The sequence below is a fragment of the Camponotus floridanus genome, unplaced genomic scaffold (genome assembly GCF_003227725.1).
Source record: "Camponotus floridanus strain SB8 unplaced genomic scaffold, Cflo_v7.5 scaffold527, whole genome shotgun sequence".
Classification (NCBI taxonomy): Eukaryota; Metazoa; Arthropoda; class Insecta; order Hymenoptera; family Formicidae; genus Camponotus; species Camponotus floridanus.
The window spans coordinates 14179-28005 of NW_020229689.1; the positions used below are offsets into that span (position 1 = coordinate 14179).

The 13827-nt window shown below is 32.7% G+C and overlaps 2 long non-coding RNA genes across 2 annotated transcripts; both read left to right on the forward strand.

Annotated features, from left to right (window-relative positions):
* The first annotated feature begins 894 nt into the window (after positions 1–894).
* Positions 895–2443, forward strand: LOC112639247. The gene is made up of 3 exons (XR_003123392.1): positions 895–953; positions 2079–2193; positions 2363–2443. It is a non-coding gene; the product is annotated as an uncharacterized LOC112639247 (long non-coding RNA).
* Positions 2444–2883: 440 nt separating this feature from the next.
* Positions 2884–4476, forward strand: LOC112639248. The gene is made up of 3 exons (XR_003123393.1): positions 2884–2920; positions 4117–4216; positions 4400–4476. It is a non-coding gene; the product is annotated as an uncharacterized LOC112639248 (long non-coding RNA).
* Positions 4477–13827: the final 9351 nt, after the last annotated feature.

Below are 13827 nucleotides of genomic sequence, written 5' to 3' on the forward strand. Positions count from 1 at the left end.
GTTATAGTATTAAAATTATGAAGATATAAAAGAATTATAAATTCGTCTACGAATAATGCATTGTACAAAGGAGCGATTTTAAAACGCCTTCGGGATTCAGTTGGCGTTTATCTATCATGGAATGTAAATCATAATCACAGATAACGACCTTTACTAGTAATCCATTTCTCATTATGACATAATTTGTAAATTTTTGGTTAATTATTCCACTTAAGTAATATCAGGTCTAGGTAATAAGAACAAAAACATTCAAAATTGTACATAGCCAGCGTTGGAAGAAGAAAGTAAATCTGTAATAAATTGTAAGGTTCATCTATGTAATTTTCACTCGGCGACTCGCTCTCGCTAATCAGCTAAACATAACATCTGCATACCAAGAATGGCAGATCGATATTCGAATGGACAAAGGAGATGATGAAATTCGCCTTATCTAAGTCCCCACTGACTCGTACCAAGGAGGACCAGCGCCTATCGGCCATGGTCACGGAGGACCAGTAGATTTTTCTCCGGCCTATAGTTAAGACGAACTCTGATTTTCGCTGATTGTTCACTGCATTATTCTCTGACTTGATTGTATCTACCGATACACTTATATTTTATACAATATACGTAGAGTTAATTGGAAAGTTCTACGAGATTTTATTGAGAATCACTCTCTACCGCCGAGTTTTAAAATCTGTCATCCCTTGGAAATTTCACGCTACTGGATCTTTGAATTCGAGCGCTTCCGACAGATTTAAAAGGAAGGAAGAATCTCAAAGTAGTCTCGTAAAGATCCTCTGAAGATCTCGTAAAACGGAACCTGATATATAAATAAAGTTATTTAAAAATTCCGATAAAGTATAACAGTTTCTTATTCCAAAAAGAATGAAATGATGGGATGAAAAAAATTATATGAAAATAAGAAAATTTATATACGTAATATAAAAGAAACGAAACTTACGAAACTAACGGTTTGTAGAATTATTAAATTGACAATACTTCCAATAGCTCTTCACTGATTAATATTAAAATTAAGGCCAGACAGTATTTATAAAGAAATTTTAGAGGAAAATATAGAAGAAAATATAAAATAAAATTAATAAAAATATTAATCTTAATAAAAATATTAAAGATTAAAAACAACTTCGTAAGCAATACTGCAGTTACCAAATCAGTTATCAACGTACACTATATTTATTATCACTTTGAACTTCCTTCTAGATGATTCTTGATGATACACTGTTTCATAATGCATTTACATGTCGAAAATGCATTATGAAAGTGTATTATAAAAAACATATATATGGTTGAATTCAGAAAAATACTCTCTTTCTTCCATTATTACAAAAATACAAGAAATATTTTTAAACAACAACAAAAAATTTTTTTTTCAATAAACAAAACTTTTTTTTTATTTCTGTTTATGCCACTTTGTAACAATTAACTTGCCGTTAAACTTTTATTTCAAACATTTTTTTGTATCTCTTGTATTTTAAGAGGTATACGCAAAAAAGTGTAAGCGCCCTTTTACCCTTGAGGTCGAAAATTATACCTTTAAAGTGAAAACGGGCACGAACTTTTTATATCGTTATTCATGTATTAAGTACCTCTACATATTCTCAAAGTTTGATTCAAATCGAAGAGTTCGGGTTCGCGGTGTTCCCTTGTGAGTTATATTTAATAATTATCGGATAAAGTCAATAATTATTGATTATATAAAATGGGGTTATTAATATTATTAATTATTTGTTAAAATTCATAATATATATATATATATATATATATATATATGTATTTTCGTGTGCTAACATATGTCAATTTTCATCGCGGCGGTTATTTATTGTATTTCTACTTTGATTTTATTGAATTTTATTATAAAATATATATGCATATGTATACATGCATTTTGTTCATATAGTCATGTATATGCATATATATATATATATATATATATATATATATATATATGATGTCTACTAATAGTATAATATTAGTGGAGAATATTTCATTAATGCTTAATTATAAAAGAAAAGTCGATGTATTAATTTAGTACGCACTCATGCGAGCGTGAATTTAGAACTTCCTTCTGCCTTTAGATCAGGCGAGGATGTTGAAAATTCCAGTGGAGATAACGCAACGTGCTGGACTTGGCCTTGCACGCTTGTTCGACTCTTCGAGTGCACACGCATAATATTCTACGTGCAATTATTTGTAAGTATACGTACTAATTCACTGTTTCTCTCGTGTTTTCGTATTTCGTTTTTCTTGATGAAGAGTGCTCATATGCAAATTTACATGTATTTTATAATTGTTCATGTGCATTTTATGATTGTGGTAGCTATGAATGTTTGTTCCTAATACCATTATTTTATTAATTCAGGTGATGCTATGGCCCGGGAACACCTGTTGAATAGGAACACGAATATAGGGCGTCCATATAATTTCGTCATATGAAAACTTGCTGGTAAGTAATGTTTTGACTTAAATATATTTGTAGGGTTTGGTATTATGAATTTTCGTCATTAGAGTGTTTGAAAAAGGAGAATTATTATACGTGAAGTTTTATAATATGAAATGTTAATATTTTATAAAGGCTTAGTATATGTATTCATGTATAAGAGAGCATGATCGTAAATGTTCGTGGGGGGGTTTTTGATGGCATCCATTGATTTTATTCTAATTTTTAAGTTATTTTAATCTAAATTTTTAGTTATCTTGATCCATTTATGTTAATTAATTATTTTCTTTCTTTTCACTGGGCTCATGTGTATATATACCTTAAGTATATATATATCGTCTATTACATTATACTTATTATTTTGCAATTTTATGAAATATTAACGGCTCTCTGCTATAAATTATTATTCTTATGACCATATATTATTTACATTAAATTTTCAGATATCCAAGAGAGGGTCACATGACTTCGTCATATAAGGTATTCTTATTCGATTTTTAGGTAATATCAGTTTAAATTATTATTTTTGTCACCGGCTTTTAGTATTGGGTTGAATTTCTTTATTGACTTATTACGAGTGAATATTTATTTATTATTCATTTATTTCTATATGTATGTATATATATATATATATATATATATATATATATATACAGGGTTGGGCAAAAGTCCGGAAACGGTCAAATATCTCGAAAAGGATCAACTATAGCGAAAAATTGTAAATAGCAAAGTTGTAGGGCTTAAAAAAATGTACCTAATGATGACTAAAAATTTTACTTTGAGTGGAGGACGAAGATCATATAAAAGTCAAATTGAATTTTTTAAATGGAACCCCCTATTTTTCATTACATATTCTTGTAGCTTATCTCGAGAGCTTTCCAAAACACTATAATTAAGTACCTTTTTATTAAGTACTTTTTGAGTTATAAGGCTTGAAATAATTTCTTAATTTTACATAAACCATAAAATATCTAGTAAACCATTCATTTTTCGATTATCTTACCTTGATACTTTTATGTACAAAATAATGAGAGGAATCAATTGGTGTAAAGAAAACACATAGTTGTTTCTAAGAAAAAATATGTAATTTGCAATTAACAATTCCATGCAACAACTATGTGTTTTCTTTACACCAATTGATTCCTCTCATTATTTTGTACATAAAAGTATCAAGGTAAGATAATCGAAAAATGAATGGTTTACTAGATATTTTATGGTTTATGTAAAATTAAGAAATTATTTCAAGCCTTATAACTCAAAAGTACTTAATAAAAAGGTACTTAATTATAGTGTTTTGGAAAGCTCTCGAGATAAGCTACAAGAATATGTAATGAAAAATAGGGGGTTCCATTTAAAAAATTCAATTTGACTTTTATATGATCTTCGTCCTCCACTCAAAGTAAAATTTTTAGTCATCATTAGGTACATTTTTTTAAGCCCTACAACTTTGCTATTTACAATTTTTCGCTATAGTTGATCCTTTTCGAGATATTTGACCGTTTCCGGACTTTTGCCCAACCCTGTATATATATATATTCTGATTATTCTTATTGAGTTATTTGTAGAGTCTGATGCTAGAATTTTATTATCAAAATTTTATTCTTAAAATTTTTAATTATTAATATTTTTATTAAATTATGATCTAAGATCGTATATTCATTTTTATTTATTTTCAGGTGCCAAATAGGGTCTCGGCAGAGGGATTAAACAATTCTGGATGGTTAGCACTGTGGTGTCGATGGTTGAGGGTATATAAAAATGTTATTATTTTTAAAGGTAGGTTCTATTAAAACTTATGTAAATTTATTATTATTATTATTTTATGTATTTGAGTCGCTTGATTTTAATCATTGTGAATGGTTAGCGCTAAAAATATAAGATTTTAATGACTTTATCGATTATTAAATTTTGTCGTTATTTTATGTGGTATATTTTTTATTTATAATTTTATTTTTACAGGTCTTATAGAGTCGCGTACGCGTATGGGAAAAACGATGGAGCACCCATGGACGTATTATGAGGCTCTTCATATATGATTTACGGATAGTATTAGAATCTTTATTATTGATTAAATAATAGAAATCATTACGTATCTCATATAATTATTCGTTTGGACTTAAGTTATATTATTGTGAAATATTTTAATTGTTATGAAATTAATATTTCGTTACTCCTGTATTTGTTATCTTTTTCTTTTGACGATATTAAGTCGAATATCGGTAGTTTTGATTTTATTAATATTACTCAGAAGGAGATTTTGTCTATTATTCGTGCGATTTTATTTTGTATTTTGATTATTGGTATCATGTATTGAATTTTTACATGTATATTATTTAGTGTGGAGCTATTACTTATTTGTCTTTATGATTTCCAGAATAGACTGAGGGCAGTATATTGACGGTCAGTGAGAGAATAGGCATTATAAGGCATTATCATCGCAAAGGCGTACATTTATATATCCGATGGGTTGGAATTGTTATTCCAGAAACATATTCGGGAGCTCGAGTAGTAAAATTTAGACATGTACTTATCTCGATGGATTTGTTATATAGGGCGTTGAACTACTCGGTAATGGTGTCATGATTATATACTTTTAATAATTCTATTGTAAGAGATGTCGAAATTATAATACTTATACTTGATTAATTTGATTATCACTGTCTATCTATACATTCTGTGGATTGGGAATGTTGCTCTGAGAATATATCCAGGAACTTGAGCAGTATGTATTTATCTCGATGGATTTGTTATATAGGGCGTTGAACTACTCGGTAATGCTGTCATGATTATATACTTTAATAACTCTATTGTAAGAGATGTCGAAGTTATGATTCTTATACTTGGTTAATTGATTATTAATGTTACGTTTTTTAGTTAGGATTGTTACTACAGCGTGTTTTATATTTGAAAATCATATTGATTAAGTTTTGTGATCAGGTCGTGAAGAGATATGAATTTTCAGGTTTTAAATATTAATGTGTGAATTTTTTTCTGTCAAGGGTTTTTGATGTTTAAATAATAATTTCGTTTGCTGCTTAATTCATGAGCTCTAAAATATTGATTTTTATCTTGTTAAAATTTGATTTAATGAGTTTTGTCTTACTGAATTCTATTTTATTTACTCAAAATACTGGGTTTACCTGTTTAGGGTAAACTCAGGCCTTTTATGAGACTGAATTTGATTTAATTGAACAGTTTAATTTATTTAGCGACTTTGCTTTTTTATTAATAGTTGAGTTTTGATTGTTATTTTATAATTTCATATTTACCCTTTTGTATTTATGATTAGTTTTAACGTAAAGTTCCATTATAATTATTTAGTATGTGTATAAATTTATTGTTCTATCGATTATGCTTATTTACTTGATATATTATTGTCAATTTTCCATTTTATTTATTTGTTAATCGTTTGTAAATTCATTTTATCATTGTCTATTATAGTTTTTATAATTGTGCGCGGGTATTATACCTTTATTAAATTTTTCAGATACAATATTTTGGAGTTAAGCAGCGTTGATCATAATGACTGGCTACATTATGTATGGTTATGAGGGGTATTTTATTTGATATTTTGGTAAGGCTAATTTAATCTATAGAATTTTCCTTATTCAATTATTTTATTACTCGCTTAAATATTGAGTTCATTCTTCATATGAATATATTATATTGATTTGATCATCGCGTATTGAGGATTTTATATCGTATATTATTTATTTTAATTATTTTGATTGATTCTGTCAAGATTTTTCCAATTGTTTATCAAGTTTGTTACTGAAAAAATTGTTACTAAAAAGGAGGGGTGTCAATAAGGCCGTTTTTTCGCCCACGTCAGAATCACTCCAAAGTGTGATATTTTCTTCCTGCCGATGTAGCTCACAACCTCCTAGAACCGTTTGCTGTCCGAGCAATTAGAGGCTGAGAATGGGCAAAATCGGCAAAAAAGGCTTGAAATCTCAAAAATCAATAGGGTTTACAATATTCTCTGAATTCACAATGAGAAAGTGAACAGTCAATGATTGAGGAATTGGGAGTAGGCGCCGGAAAATCTTCAATTAGAAGATTATTCGTCATTAGATTGATGACATCTTCACCTGACTTATTGTCAGACCAGTCTGAAATGTTCTTAGCTACATCTTGGATGTATTGTGCGTAGGATTGTGATGGTCGTTTTTGAAGTCTTTCAGAGTGTCTTAAATACCCCAAATACCAAAGGACGGATGCGACATGTGCACAACAACCAACGGTTCTAGCACCGACCTTGCATTGGCAGTACCAGGAAATGATGGGATTGATTCCTTGACTATATTCAATCCACAAGTTATACACCTTCGATGATGTGTGGCGCGATTGTATCTGGAGACGTAAGATATTTCTCTCTTGCCTATGGACGAACAGTTGATACATCCCATCTCCAGCTGTGTGCTCCTCTGCATAAGATTGCGCTTGTTTCAATTGATATGAGCCAATGGTCAGATGAATCAACTCGTGTAAGGTCAATTGAGGGAAATCAGGGATTGAATCCGCAATTACGGGTTGCCACATCACTCTTTTCCTGGACCAACCTTCTCTTTCAACTCTTTCCTGGAGGAGGTTCGGCATTTGCGATAGACGCAACATACGCTCAGCAATAATTGTATCATTTGGATCGTCACTGATTCTCGGTGATCTGAAAGCATTGCAAAGAGCGGATACAATGCGCACGTAATCTCCCACATACGGTATCTGAGAATTTGGGAATACATGATCTAATGCTTTCCACTTCTTAAGGAGACCGTTAACCGCCTCTATCACCCAGCGTATTTTAGTCACGAGGCGTGATTCATTGGCCTCAGATGTAGTATGTTGCGAACCTTCTCGGAGGAAATGGGGCATTTTAGTTATGAGACCTAGATCTTCCAACATCTCGAGGCAATCTCTGAAACCACGATCCACCACGAAAACATCGTTAGGTTGCAACTAAGATCGGAGCCTGCTCGCGTCAGATCGCATTATGCTGGTCAAAATGCTTGCATCATTATTTTTACCATCCGCGAAGTAAGGTCCAAAAACTTCTAAGATGTATCTTGTTGAACTTACAAGAATCATGGGTTTTACTAGTGAACGTCCTTTGTGGAATGAAAAAGTTCGTCTCTGGAACTTGTAATTAGAACTTTTCTCTATATACATATACGTACCATCGGCTACAAGGATACAGACATCCTCTCCACCTGCGAAGAGCGTTTTAGCCATGGTTCTCGTATGCTTTGTGATAAAATCTTCTCGAGAGATATGATTTGTTCCCAAAAAGTTCGGGACAAACATTGAAAGGAGAGCAGTATGAGCTGCAGCTATCGCCCTACCTACTCTCCTCTTTTGAAGAGCGAATAAGGTAGACAAAACTGAAAGGGAAAGACCAGTACATAGTTTCATTAAAAGCAAGGCAAGACAAGTCCGAGGAGAACGTCCAGATGTAATCTAATATAACCAGAGATTGAAGCAAGAACGGAGTTGAATTGATCTTTCTTCAACCCGGTCAGATTATAATAATCGTCATCAGTAAGAGCAGGTGGACAATCAAAATTAAGTCCTTTCCGAAAAGCAACTGAACGTAAGTTTTGTAACAACCCACAAAGAGTTTTATCGTCTAGAATCGAATAGTTTGACTTTACTTCGATATCATCTGTTGCTGTTTTACTGAAAAAATCATTTTCCAAGTGTCTCATACAACATCGAGCATTTGGCGGAATGAATATACCTCTGTCTATGAATATTTGTGTTCTCGCCATAGGAGATATACGAGTCAGTTTCTTAGCCTTCTTACATACGATGCATCTCGTCCCGGATGCTGTGCAGCCCTGGATGTTGACTCTTATCTTCACTGAGGAAGGAATGTTGCTTGATTCTGAGATGTTGGAGCGCTGAGGAGTATCATTTGTAGCAACAGATTCAGTACTGATAGTACGTGAAACGCTGCTTGTACGATTGCTCATAATGCAATCGGATAATGGATATTAACGTAATAGTGACAAAAAAATAAGCAATGAAAAGTAATGAAAACGAGAAACTAAGCTACTGAAGATTAGCGCACACAGTTTATGCTCTGAAAGTGCGCTGATCCTTGATAAAGACGATTCATTTAAGCATAAGTGCGATGAAAATAATGCGGTGACACATACAATGCTTCCAGTTCAAAAACGCATTAAAAACAACTGTGTATCCAAGTCGATTGTTAAATCTGTTGAGAGGAACAAATGCCAGGAAGGAGATAGAACAACTAAGCTACTGGTCAGATGAAGAGTGCACAATACTATTTGTGCTCTAAGATTGTTTTTATCGTTGATGAGAAACCGTTGATTGAATGAGGTGAAGAACTAATGCGTTGGGTCCTGATTTCGTGAAGACAAACGAATGACGGGAAGAAAAACAAGAGAACAAAGCTACTGAAAATGTGGATAGTGCATAGTACTATTCTCGTTTTGGAAATACATGAATTGTTAATTATAATGGAACAATTGATTATTTGTCGTACATACTATGCAGCAGAACACAATAATCTGAATGAAGATACCAATCTTAATAAATGCTTCGCGAAGCTGAGCATTGCATTCCATGAAAAAGAAGTCCGTTCCGGAAAATATTCTTTACATCTCCTCACTGAGGTTTGGAATTCAAATATTTTTTCGTAATATGTGATTTCGAATATACATTGCATTCGCAAAATAATCTAATTCCTTAAAATCAAGTTTGGGCTTACAGTAGTATCGTCTGATTCATCGCAAGGGATGCTATTGTATGATTGTTGAGTAATATGGCAATCCGTTCAAAATATCAGGCTTGATTTTATCTTGAATGCATGAAGGTCAGATGAGCTTTCTTTCGTATTTAAAGCAGCGCATACTCTAGTAGTTTTTGAGAAAATATAGTGATGAAAGCTCAACAATAGCATACTGAAATGAGACCGGCACTACAACCATGTGAAAGACTCCATTGATTTTTGAGATTTCAAGTTGCCCATTCTCAGCCTCTAATTGCTCGGACAGCAAACGGTTCTAGGAGGTTGTGAGCTACATCGGCAGGAAGAAAATACCACACTTTGGAGTGATTCTGATGTGGGCCAAAAAACGGCCTTATTGATACCCCTCCTTTTTAATTGTAGATCGATTATTGGAATATCGATTATTCTTAGATCTCTACATCTTGATAATTTTGGTTCGACCTGGGGGTCTCATTTCCCAGTACCTTACTTGTTAAGGTTTTCTCCTATCCACCACCTGGGGAGGCGCTCGGGACTAGTAAACCCGACACGAGTCTGTCTTCATCTATGTCAATTCCGTCTGTCTGTCCGTCTGTCTGTAAGGTGTGGCTTATCTATGTCAATTTCGTCTTTCTGTCCATCTGTCTGTAGTGTGATTGTTTTTGTCTTTTTAAATTTTAATAAAACTTTACAATGAATTACTTCTTTGATTGTGGTGACCAGTGATTTGCATTTTTTTCCGTATCATTAGAAAATTTTTTAATCAAAACAATTCCATTTTTCTGTACTATAAAACCGTGGTTTTTCGAAATCTCAGGAACACTCTCGCAATTAAGATATCTTTGATTCAATTTTCGCCTCACTTTGTCATGAAATACTTTATCAAAGTAGAAAATAGATATGTTATCGAAATGTTTTTTGGCCCAATTGAATAGTGCTAGGGGAGTTAATATTGCTTCAGATGGTTTTGCCGTAAGGCTTGCCTTGTAGGCAATGCTTTTTCCATGTGCAGTTGCTGTGTAATGCCATTCTGCTTCAATATTAAAATCTTTTTTATGATTAATCAAATTGTTTATTTGAAATTTATTTTTAAAATGTTGCTTAGCGCCATCAGTACAATAATAAATTTTTTGAATTCTTTTAACCTTTTTTTTAATTTCTGGTATCAGTAGCGTTTGAATAGCATATACAGCGGCAGTGTCATGTTTCAGGCTATCAGACAAAAAAACCATACTCTGATGGTTAAGTTCATTATTTTCTTTGTAATAGAAAATCACAGGGGCCACTGTACATTGGTTATTGTTGAAATGGAAAGCCTGGGAAGCATCCTGACATACGTAAGCATAATTTTCTGAGAAATCAAACATTACAAATACTTCATGTGGGCTAAGATTTTCTTTTTTTTCATTTATAAACTGAGTCTGCTGCTTTGCAATGTAAGAATGAACTTTCAGAGTATTTAGCTTATTGTCTAGATCCAATAAATAATCTTCAACACTCGATGTCTGTTCGGTTAATGTTGCTCTATCAGTTGCAGTCCACGATGAATATTTTATATCAGAAATACAGGAATCTTCTAATTGTTTACGTATTAGAGATATAATTTTCTCAGTTCCTGGACATTTATTACACTTGTCGATGTAACATTCGGAAGTTGGATTAGAACAAACCATTTTTTTTATGCAATCTTTATAATTAGAAAGAAGAGTACTTGCATTTTCAGTCAATTGCTTCAGGTTTATTGCATCTAACATAAGTTTCATATTTTGATGGATAGTACATACGCATACCGAATGCGTTCCAGATGCTCCGGGAAGAATACAATATTTTGGTCTTAGAAATGCAAATTTACTAAAAGAAATTTGGATTTTCGGGTGAGTCTCTTTAAAACAAGAATAGAGTTCTTTCATATTCAATAATAATAGACGTTTATGTTTTTCTTCTCTTGTGCCATCTTTATTTTTTACGGAAACAACGTCTTTCTTTGATGGCATGATTCGACTGTACATATCGTTATTGTAAAATTCTTCAATACTTTTCACAGTTTCCTGGGAAAAACTACGACGCGCTTTCGCAACAGTTTCACTTAAAACCCCATTCATCGACTTCAGCCTTTTAGACTTTTCAACCAAATATCTTGAAGCATTAAACTCCTTAGCAAGCTTTCTCGTGCTCCATGAACTTGGAGCAATAGTAAGAATCCTGACTCTTAGAGGATCGTTCCTGTCCAAACTTGAAAATTTAGTTTTAAGCCCATCTAGCATTTCCTCTAGATCAATTTCTCTTTGGGATCGAACTTCTGATTGCAGTGAAGCTCTAGAATCAAGGTTTTCTTCATCATTGGATATACGAGAATCATCATTATACGAATCATCAGAAACACTTGTATTGGCTTGAATAGATTCAACCTTTTCATTTAAATTTAAATTAGAAGCCTTTTTTCGACAAGCCACACAAATTCAGAGTCGGGATGTAAATTAGGGAATTGTTTTATTAGACCATCAGAAACCCTACGGAGATCTTTTCCATAATGACCCTTTTCACCGGGTTTCCTAAACAAATCCACGCATCTGTCTATTTTCAACTTATCGCACATCTTGATCAATATATTAATAAATATCCGAAGAAATAGCGCCCAATATCTAAAAAAAAACAACTATCCTGAAAAGGACTGTCGCTACTGATTTGAGAATAAAGGGCCACAGAAATTGGTGGAAAATTGATCAACTATCCTAAAAAAGACTGTTGAATATAAACCACCAATTTTGTTATTGAACCTGAAAAAAAATCTCAATAACTATCCTAAAAAGGACTGTTATTCAGAACGTACTGATGTTGGTGGGTACCTAATACTTAAGCAAAAATCTCAGTAAAAGCCAAGTTTGGCTCGGAAATTTTGCCTCGTATACTTATATCCTTTTATGTGTATTTGTCTTTGGGGTGAGCTAAATAAGCCATGCGCCACCTAGAGGACGAACGTAAACTATCGCAATTTTTTTTATATTTCTTATAAATGCAATTAATCCTAATCAATGGTGATAAAATTTAGTACAAAGGGTTTTTATGAATTGCTAATCACGAACCCGAGGTCAGAGTTCATAAATTCAAGACGGCGGATCCAAGATTGCAAATGAAAATTTTGAAAGTCATCCGATTTTCATCAAATATGGTACATGGGGGGTTTTGAGGTCACTGATTACGAATTGAAGGTCTGATTTACAAAATTCAAGATGGCGGACCCAAGATGGTGGACATAAATGTCTGTTTTTAAAAAAGTAATGTCCGCCGTCTTGGATCCGCCATCTTGAATTTGGAATCTGAGCTCAAATTCGTTATCAGAGACCTCAAAAACTTCCGTTTACAAAATTTTGTAGAAATCAGCCAATAATAAGAAAATATCCGTCCACTATTTTGGATCCGCAATCTGGAATTTGAAATTAAGGTCCGCCATCTTGGATCAGACATCTTGAATTTGAAATTCGAATTCGGAATCGTAATCAGCGATCCCAAAAACCCCAATATACAGAATTTAGTAAAAATCGGTCAACAGTAAGAAAAATACTGTCCGCCATCTTGGATCCGCCATCTTGAATTTGAAATCTGACATCGGATTCTTGTTCAGCGACCCTCAAAATACTTTTAATGAGTAATTTGGTCAAAATTATTGATGAATTATAATTTTTTCGATCATTTTTGACTAAAAAATAGCATTTTTTGCGAGATGCCTCACTTTAGACAGTTTTTTGAGGTTAGAAAATTTTTTTTTTTTTTAAACACCTAACGGCATTAAAAACTAGACTTCTTGACAAATTTTTTCGTGTGCTAAAAAAATTTTTTTCCCCAAAACTGAAATGGGCAGGGGAGGTGGCTGATTTAAAAAAGAATTCCCCATATATATAAATTTCATAATGTGCGTTTGATAAAAAATCGTTAATAAATGGCTTTATAAATAATATAATCTGCAAATTATTTTATATTTACATTTTTAAATTATTAATTATAAATGCATCTATCCTTTTTATCTCTAGAAAATATATTTGAAATTAATAGATATTAAAATTTTATACTATCCGTATGCGCCTACAGCTTGATTCTCGAAAAGTTTAATTTAAATAAATTTGTAATTTAAAAACCACTATTCTCCATTTACTATTCTCCATCACATTTATTGAGAAAATCTCGTGTTTAAATTAATTAACTGAGAAGTCCATAAATAAAAAAAAATGTATATATATATATATATAATATATATATATATATATATACAGGGTGTCCGTCGATTTTCGCCTTAATGAAATAATAAAGTAGATTGGATCGAATTAAGGAATTAAGGAATGACCTGTATTGTTTGGAATGTCGCAATAATTAACGAAATATTAAAAGATAAAAAGATCGGCCAATCTGCGTGGAGTAAAAGCGCGCGGCGACGAGAGTCGTCCACCGTAATCCGATACTACGAGCGCGGCGAAGCGGTGGGCGGGTCCGCTCTCCGAACATGATGGGTGGTTTGCGATATATCGCAATACCGCGCCGAAAAATGACTCGTCCCCCCTTTTCGTGGCGAGAAAATGATGCGCTCTCATTTTCCACACACCTGAGGTAGACAGCAATGGTGCGCTTTTTTTATAGTGGTTTCCCCCATAGGCCTATTCAC